Below are 7,304 nucleotides of genomic sequence, written 5' to 3' on the forward strand. Positions count from 1 at the left end.
TGCTAAAGCGATCTTGATGAAATTCGGTATAGGGTCAGTGTATGTTTTAAGCTTTTTATTTATGCATACCACCCCCTCCCTCCACCCTCCGTTCTGGTAGCCATCATACAAAATGGGGACACTTTACCTTATAACTCCTTTCTAAGAGGATGTATAAAGCTGATATTCAACAAGGGAACAAAGCTTATGGAAGACACTTCAACCATGCATGTTAATCCCCTCCTCCACCATCCCTTCTAGTAATCCTATACAAAATGGGAGCATTTTGATCTCCTTTCTGAGAAGAAGTAGTTGGTTTGTAAAAGAATGAAAAAAAAATGAATAACTAATAACGTTAACAATAATTTTCTAGATTTTATTTGCATTTATAGACATCTAGTCGAATTACAGCTTTCTGCCTCCTCTTAGAAAGGAGTTATAAGGTAAAATAGTCTTATTTTGTATGGGGGCTACCAGAAGGGGTGATGGACGAAGGGTTTGGTCTGTATGGTTAAAAAGTCTTCTATAAGCCTTGTTCCCATGCTGTATTTCAACTTTCTATCTTTTCTCAGAAAGGAGTTACAAGGTAAAATGCTCTCATTTTGTATGAGGGCAACCAGAAAGGAGGACACAGGAGGGAGATATTATATATGGTTTAAAAGTATTCCCTAAGCTTTGTTCCCTTGTCGAATTTCAGCTTTCTACCTCCTCTTAGAAAGGAGTTATAAGGTAAAGTGCCCCCATTTTGTATGGGGGCTATCAGAATGAAGGGTGGGGGGAGGGGATGGTATGCATGGATAAAAACTTTAAGTCATACAGTGCCCCTATACCGAATTTCATCAAGATCACTTTAGCCGTTCTTGCGTAATTCGTTGTCAAAACAGCGATTTATCGAAAGGATAAAGGCATTTTTACAAGGACTCCCAGCGTTTATGGTCCTGGGTGCCGGCAATTTTTCAATCTTATATCAGTACCTACAAAATGCGCCTACTCTCGTTTGTGGCGATTCCGGGACCAGCGCCCATATAGTTTTGACCATTCTCCTTTCTATAAGCCTTGTCCTCTGAAGTCGACTATCTGATTAAAAAATCGCAGTGTTTGGTGGTACCCCGTGTTTGGTAGTGCCCCAGTTTCCCCTAAGACTTGGAGAAAAACCTTTCTAGATTTAATTTACAAAAAAAATTGTCCAAGAGACCTTTAACATTTCTGCTAAATGCAAGTACTTTCGAATTGAAGCAAATACCGGCTTATCTTTATGAAATGCACACATCACAATCTCGAGACATCTTACTCATTTTCTTAAAAATCTTCGAAGCTGTGCCATGTTAATAAAATAAATTAACAGATTCCTTTCTTTTCTTGCAATATTTCCAAACTCTTCCAAACAAAGTTCCAAAAAAAAACTCCACTGAATATTTAAATTACAGCTTCATAAGCAAATACCAAAACAGAAAATATATATGTGCGAATCGAGCTTTGCAAGTTGGAGTTCGTGTGTTGAATTTGCGATGAATATGTCTTTTATTTTCTTCAAATTCTCGCTTCTTTTTAGCTATTGGTGGGAGGGAAATCCACGAAATCAGAGAAAATTCCATCAGAGAATCACCGACAATTGCCAGTTCGTTTTTTTTTGTGCGCAATCAAAGAATAATCATGATGCTCTTGAGCCCTATCATTATGTGCTATTATATGTGTTGTAGAATTCTGGGTGTTTGCGAGGAGAGAATAAATTATGATTTCATACAATGGTGTCATCGGCGGGATTAATTCTAACGATGACTTTCATCAGTGCTCATTGTATGGTAATGATCAAATTGAAGTGACTTTGGGCCTGCTTTCGAGTCCAATGAAAATCCACGTCGAGACGTTTCTCCTGCATTGGTCATACAACAAAGTGAAACTCGTCTGTACGCCTTTTTTTTAGGCATGTACGTGATTTAACACCTTTGGATGCGATATTGAATCGAAATCTTGAGTGCTTGGAATTCAGGGTAATTAGGCACTTGAATATTTTTGGAGAACATTTTTTTGCAGTTTCATCGTAAAGTCTTTTTAGGCACTAAAGTTTTTCTTTTTACTTTTAATTTACAGACAACTTACCGAAAACGGAAAAACTGCCCCGATTTCCACTTAATCCAAATTATTATATCCAAATGTGATCTGTCTGATTTTGCTGTTAATATCCTCGGGGTATGGCCAAAAAGTAAATGGGTGTGATAATCCAAAAGAGTCACTTTTTGCTGTGTGGGCTTTTGCAGAGAAATTTCTCTCTATTCGGTTAACTATCACTTGAGATATTCCTCCTATAACAGACTCTATATATCACTGTGAAAGCACATAAGGGATTGGTGTATCACTTATCACAAAACTTAAGGGATAATCCAGCAAATAAGTTAAAAGAAGTAGGATTTTTTCGATCGCACGCACACAAAACACTGAGAAGAATGTCTTGTAGAGTTGCTGGAGTAGCTCTCAATTGAGGTGTGGAGCGAATGCTGAGTGAATGGAAAATCTCGCGGCACTCATGAGCATGTTTCACTGTGAAGCAGCGAAATTCAACTAACTGCGAAGTTGGAATTGCGCGTATTTCACACATTCATTTCTGGGCAGGCAGTCGCTTCGGGTTTCTCCTCGTCACCATCGCTCCAGCCCTGGTGAGTCTCCACCAAGACCAAGAGTGATGAAGTTGGACTTCCATGAGTGACGTCGTCAGTGGCTCATGGTGGGGTCCATCGGATTGCCTCTCGGCCACGATCTGTTTTTTTTTCTCTTAATTCTTTTTCTTATTTTTCGTGGAGAGACTTGTGAAATGTGGAGTGGCGCGAAGATGATAAATGCCGGCGTTTCCGAACCCGCAGAGTTCCTCCTATATGGTCTCTTTGTGAGATTCTCGAAATACCTGCACATTTCACGATAACGTCATCCGAGCGAGAGTCCGCCCCGAAAACTGTTGCTCAATCTGTGCTAAACGGAAGTCCGTCTTCTCTCAAGCACAACACCGTGCAACATTCGTCACTGCTTTCATTCCATTCATCTGAAGAAGAATGTTTCATCGTGCTGAACGGAGAAAATAAGAGCTGTAGTCATTGTAGAGTAGATAAATACGGATACTATCGATTGTTTCTGGTGACAAAATTTAAAAATAAACTAGCCTAAACTACTTAATTTGGTAAAAAGTTTTGTAGCATAATCCTGTAAATTAAAAACAAACTTAAAGTTAATAATTAAATCATCAGTTACAATAATCTAGACATAATTGTCTTGCCACCGGAGGATTACTAAAGATATTATTACTGGAATATATATATAATTTCTTAATAAGGTTAATCCATAACTTACAAATTCTACAGAATCCTGGCAAATATTGAAACATTATTGCTAATTATTGTCAAAAAATAAAAAGTTCTTTTTTGCCATTTTAAACTGATCAACTTTAATTCTTTACTTACCAAACTTGCTAATTCACTAAGCCAAAATGTTTTTCCAGAAAAAATTTATAAAAAATAAAAGCAAGAGTCATTAGGACAGAATCATACCTAATCAAGCATTTTGTGATATAAAGTCATAAAGGACCTGTCATAAAGGACAGGTCTGAAGAAGCCGATATTCTGAATCTGAATGTTTCAAATATATTATTTTTATTTTAAGTTAAATTTTTAAGAGACGCACTTTTAGATTTTAATTGAGATCATCGATATTCGCTGCACCATGATCAGTAAATTAAAAATAGGGGTTTTAACTTGTATTTTTAAGCCAGGATCGCCACGCTAAGGATCCTTATTAAAGGATCCGACCGATCCGAATGTGTGGCATCTCACTTTTCTAATATTTGTACATTATATTGAATTTTACAATTCTATATTTATTTTTACATATTTTGAAATTATCTATCAATTAATTTTTATTCGTCAAAGAGAAAACTAACGAGAAACCTAGATGCTAGATCAGCTTTTTGTATGTGAGATTCTTATCGTGAGGGATTACATGTAAATTCGATTTGGTGCTGAAGTTGAGATATGCAGGAATTTTGAATCAAATTTCCGAAATAAATTAAAATTTTCAATATCTCACTTTCTCTTTGGAACAATACGAGACCATAAAGGAATGTAATCATTTTTTTTTTAAATCTGATATCCTGTATTATAAGAATTTGATAAGTCCTACGTAGACTGCCTAGGAACTCCCCTCTGCAGTACGATTCATTTTTTGCATTGCATATTGCATAACATGTAAGTATCTCCCCCTTCAAACAGGCAGTTCTTTACACTAGGTGGAATATGAATAGAACTGTGAGAGTCGAGCTAGGGATCTCACCACCAAAGATCAGACAGACGCACCTACCAACTGCTCCACGAGATCTCCGGAAAAAAACTAGGGCTAGGGAAAAGCACGCTAACTTCGGACGACTCATTTTTTTAATATGTTTTTTTACGAATTTTACTAATATTATAAAATTATTTTCAGATTTTAAATAGTTAGTCCAATGCTTCAAACTACCTGAACAGAACCATGAGTCATAGAAAAAAAATGATTGTCCGAAGTTTGAATCGTACGAAGGTAGCACGCCTTCCCTTATAATATTTTTTTTAGTTCTTTGAATTATGTAATGCTAAAACTAAGTCCAAATTGGGCAGCTTTGAGAAACTTAAGCCAATACTCTACATAGTAAGTCTGTAATCTCTGAAGGTAACAGGCCTGTTGTTACAGGATCTCCCGTGGAAATGCATAGATTCCGAAATCTTATTAACAATTGTCGATTAGAGGATCATAATAATTGGAATTCTTCCTGGTCCCTTTAAGTTGGTCAATGAGAATCAAAGGAAAACTAAGTTCCTAAAGGATGTATACCTAAAGAGACATTTCCTGCTCCTGTTCATCTCGAAGAATTCTCTGAGTCAGATATAAAAGAAGTTACGTTGTATATAATTAAAAGCATTTAATGGTCTGTATTGTAAAACTCTTAATGCTATCGCAAGATAATATCTAAAATTTTGCAATGAAAGAAATTATTTTAAATGGTAAAAAAGTTAAAAAGTTAAAGAAATAAAAAATAAATAAGTAAAATTAGCAACATAATAAAATTAGGTTTATAGTCTAAAAAACTATAATATTTTTAAGCTTATTTATTTAATATTTTTATTTTAAATTGCACTGCAACTTTGTGTCAATTTGGTTTGGGTGCTATAAACCCCAAAGAGGAAGCTAAAATTCCGTAGATACTTCTTAATACATATATTAGGTATATTTTTAAAATTTGATTTATTATTATAACATGTTTTGTCACTTGATACATTTTTTTATAAAATTATTGTTCAGAAATACGAAAAAAAATATATTTATTGTAATTGAGACACAAAAAAATAACTTCTAAAGACTTAATAATCTATTACTGAGAACTATCTTCATCTATAAGAATTACTCATCGGTTTTATATCTATTATAATATGTATCACTGTGTCCTCCATGAGCTCCATTCTTTCGCAGTGAATGAGAATGGAATCCAAGGTTATAGAATAGGATATTTCAGCGGGTGAGATAAAAACTGTATAAAAAAAAATTGGGGGACATTCGATACTTGCCCGTATTGAGAAGCAATTTGTGGCTTAGTTTAAACCAGTGTGGCCCCAAAAATTCTCACGAACATCGGAGTTGTGCATCGGCGACCGACTTTCTCATTCAGCAGCTCAACCACAGTGGGAATTACGGTTGTTTTCGTCAAAAGCAAAGTAAATCCGGTAGCGAAAAAGTATGTAATATAAATGGATAAAAACTTCTTAATCGTTATCACATGTCTAGCAAATTGAAACATTTTTTTTTGTTAAACGCAAGAGACCGGAAACTAGTTAGTGATCAGTTTTTGCCAAATGCTAATCATTGCACCACCTGTGGAGTTTTCAAGATCAAAACGATTACTCTTTTTGATTTTATTGGTTCATTTTTGATAAGAACTGCGGTGTTAATATAAATTTAGAATGATTTTTTACCATTTGTAGGGTTTTTTTTTAAATAACTGAAATCTTCTTTTGATTAAGTTGTTAACATATATATTATAAGATTTATTTGCCTCATCCGGATATTGAAATAGAGACTTAAATTGTTGATTCTCTTTGTGAAGCACCAATGACGATAAATTCGCAATGGGGAATTACAGATGTCCTATTTTCTTTCCCGATTGCAAATGGTAATTTTTGAAGTGTAAAATGTTTGAATTTCTCCGACTTCCAGCAGAAAATTAATTCAATTGCCCTACTTTCTGGATATAGGCGAAATAAAAAAATGGATTTTCCACAGATAAGTAATCACTTTCCAACGCACAATTGGTAGTATACCCTCTTTCATTATTATCCAATGTTCAGCGTGATAAAAGTAAACTCAATTGCACGTTGTTATTGATGTTGTATAATTTGGTCCCTCATGAGAGCACACATGGTAAATATTAGCAATTACAATTAATGTACTTTACACGCTTGTTGGAATCTGTAACAGGATATTTGAACGTGGGTAATTTTTTTGGCGGGAAAAACCACAATATTCTGCCATTTGTGCGTGCCTCAATGAGCACACGTCGTTTCCTTGATCACGGTGATCATTCACTTGGAATTGCGATCAAATGGAGTGACAATGTTTCTCTCCCGGCCTTTTCCCAATAAATTTCATGAACGATGTATCATCCATAGTTTCAACCTTCGTGAAGATTATTGCAAAATAAATTTATTTTATTGTCCACAAATAGCCAATTAGGTGGAGGTGTAGAAAATAAAAGTTAAGACGATGTTAGACGCCAATGTATAGAACAATTCTTCATTTTGTTGTGCACTTCTTCATTTTTGTCGTCACCTCACCAAAACAACACGTACAAGTCACGCTTTCATAATTTTTGCCACACACACTTTTTTTCATGGATTGTTGCATAATTATTGTTCATTAGGAGCAATAAAAGGCACAGCGTACGCCTAAGAGATGAATAGATGGTTATAGTGTTTTCTATTTTGTTATTTTTTTTTAATTGTGGATATGCTACCAAAATCTTCTTCCATTTATACTAAAACTTTAATGTAAATAAACGAAAAGTTGAAACCCCTCAAGGGCGACACGATATTCAAAAACCAAAAAAGAAACATAAAACTAAAAATTATTCAAAAGATCAATCTCATCTTAAGGGCATTTTCACCAAGCCAAGCGCATTTACTGGCTTTTAAATAAAAGGTGTTTTGATGAATCTTGAGCCTACTAAAAACCTCAGAATCATTCAATTTGGATGAAAATTGATTCACGGTGATTTTATAAAGCATTGCTTAAAATATAATTTTTAAAATCTTAAAATG

General features: G+C 34.7%; 1 protein-coding gene across 1 annotated transcript in view; it reads right to left on the minus strand.

Moving 5' to 3' along the window:
• The window catches only part of LOC129809027 (uncharacterized), a 45,557-nt gene extending 40,555 nt beyond the window's left edge, over positions 1 to 5,002 (minus strand). Inside the window, exon 1 of the mRNA XM_055858887.1 lies at positions 2,080 to 5,002. The gene's annotated coding sequence lies outside the window, so the exon portion shown is untranslated. The remainder of the gene's footprint in view (positions 1 to 2,079) is intronic.
• Positions 5,003 to 7,304: the final 2,302 nt, after the last annotated feature.

Source organism: Phlebotomus papatasi, chromosome 1 (assembly GCF_024763615.1).
Source record: "Phlebotomus papatasi isolate M1 chromosome 1, Ppap_2.1, whole genome shotgun sequence".
NCBI lineage: Eukaryota > Metazoa > Arthropoda > Insecta > Diptera > Psychodidae > Phlebotomus > Phlebotomus papatasi.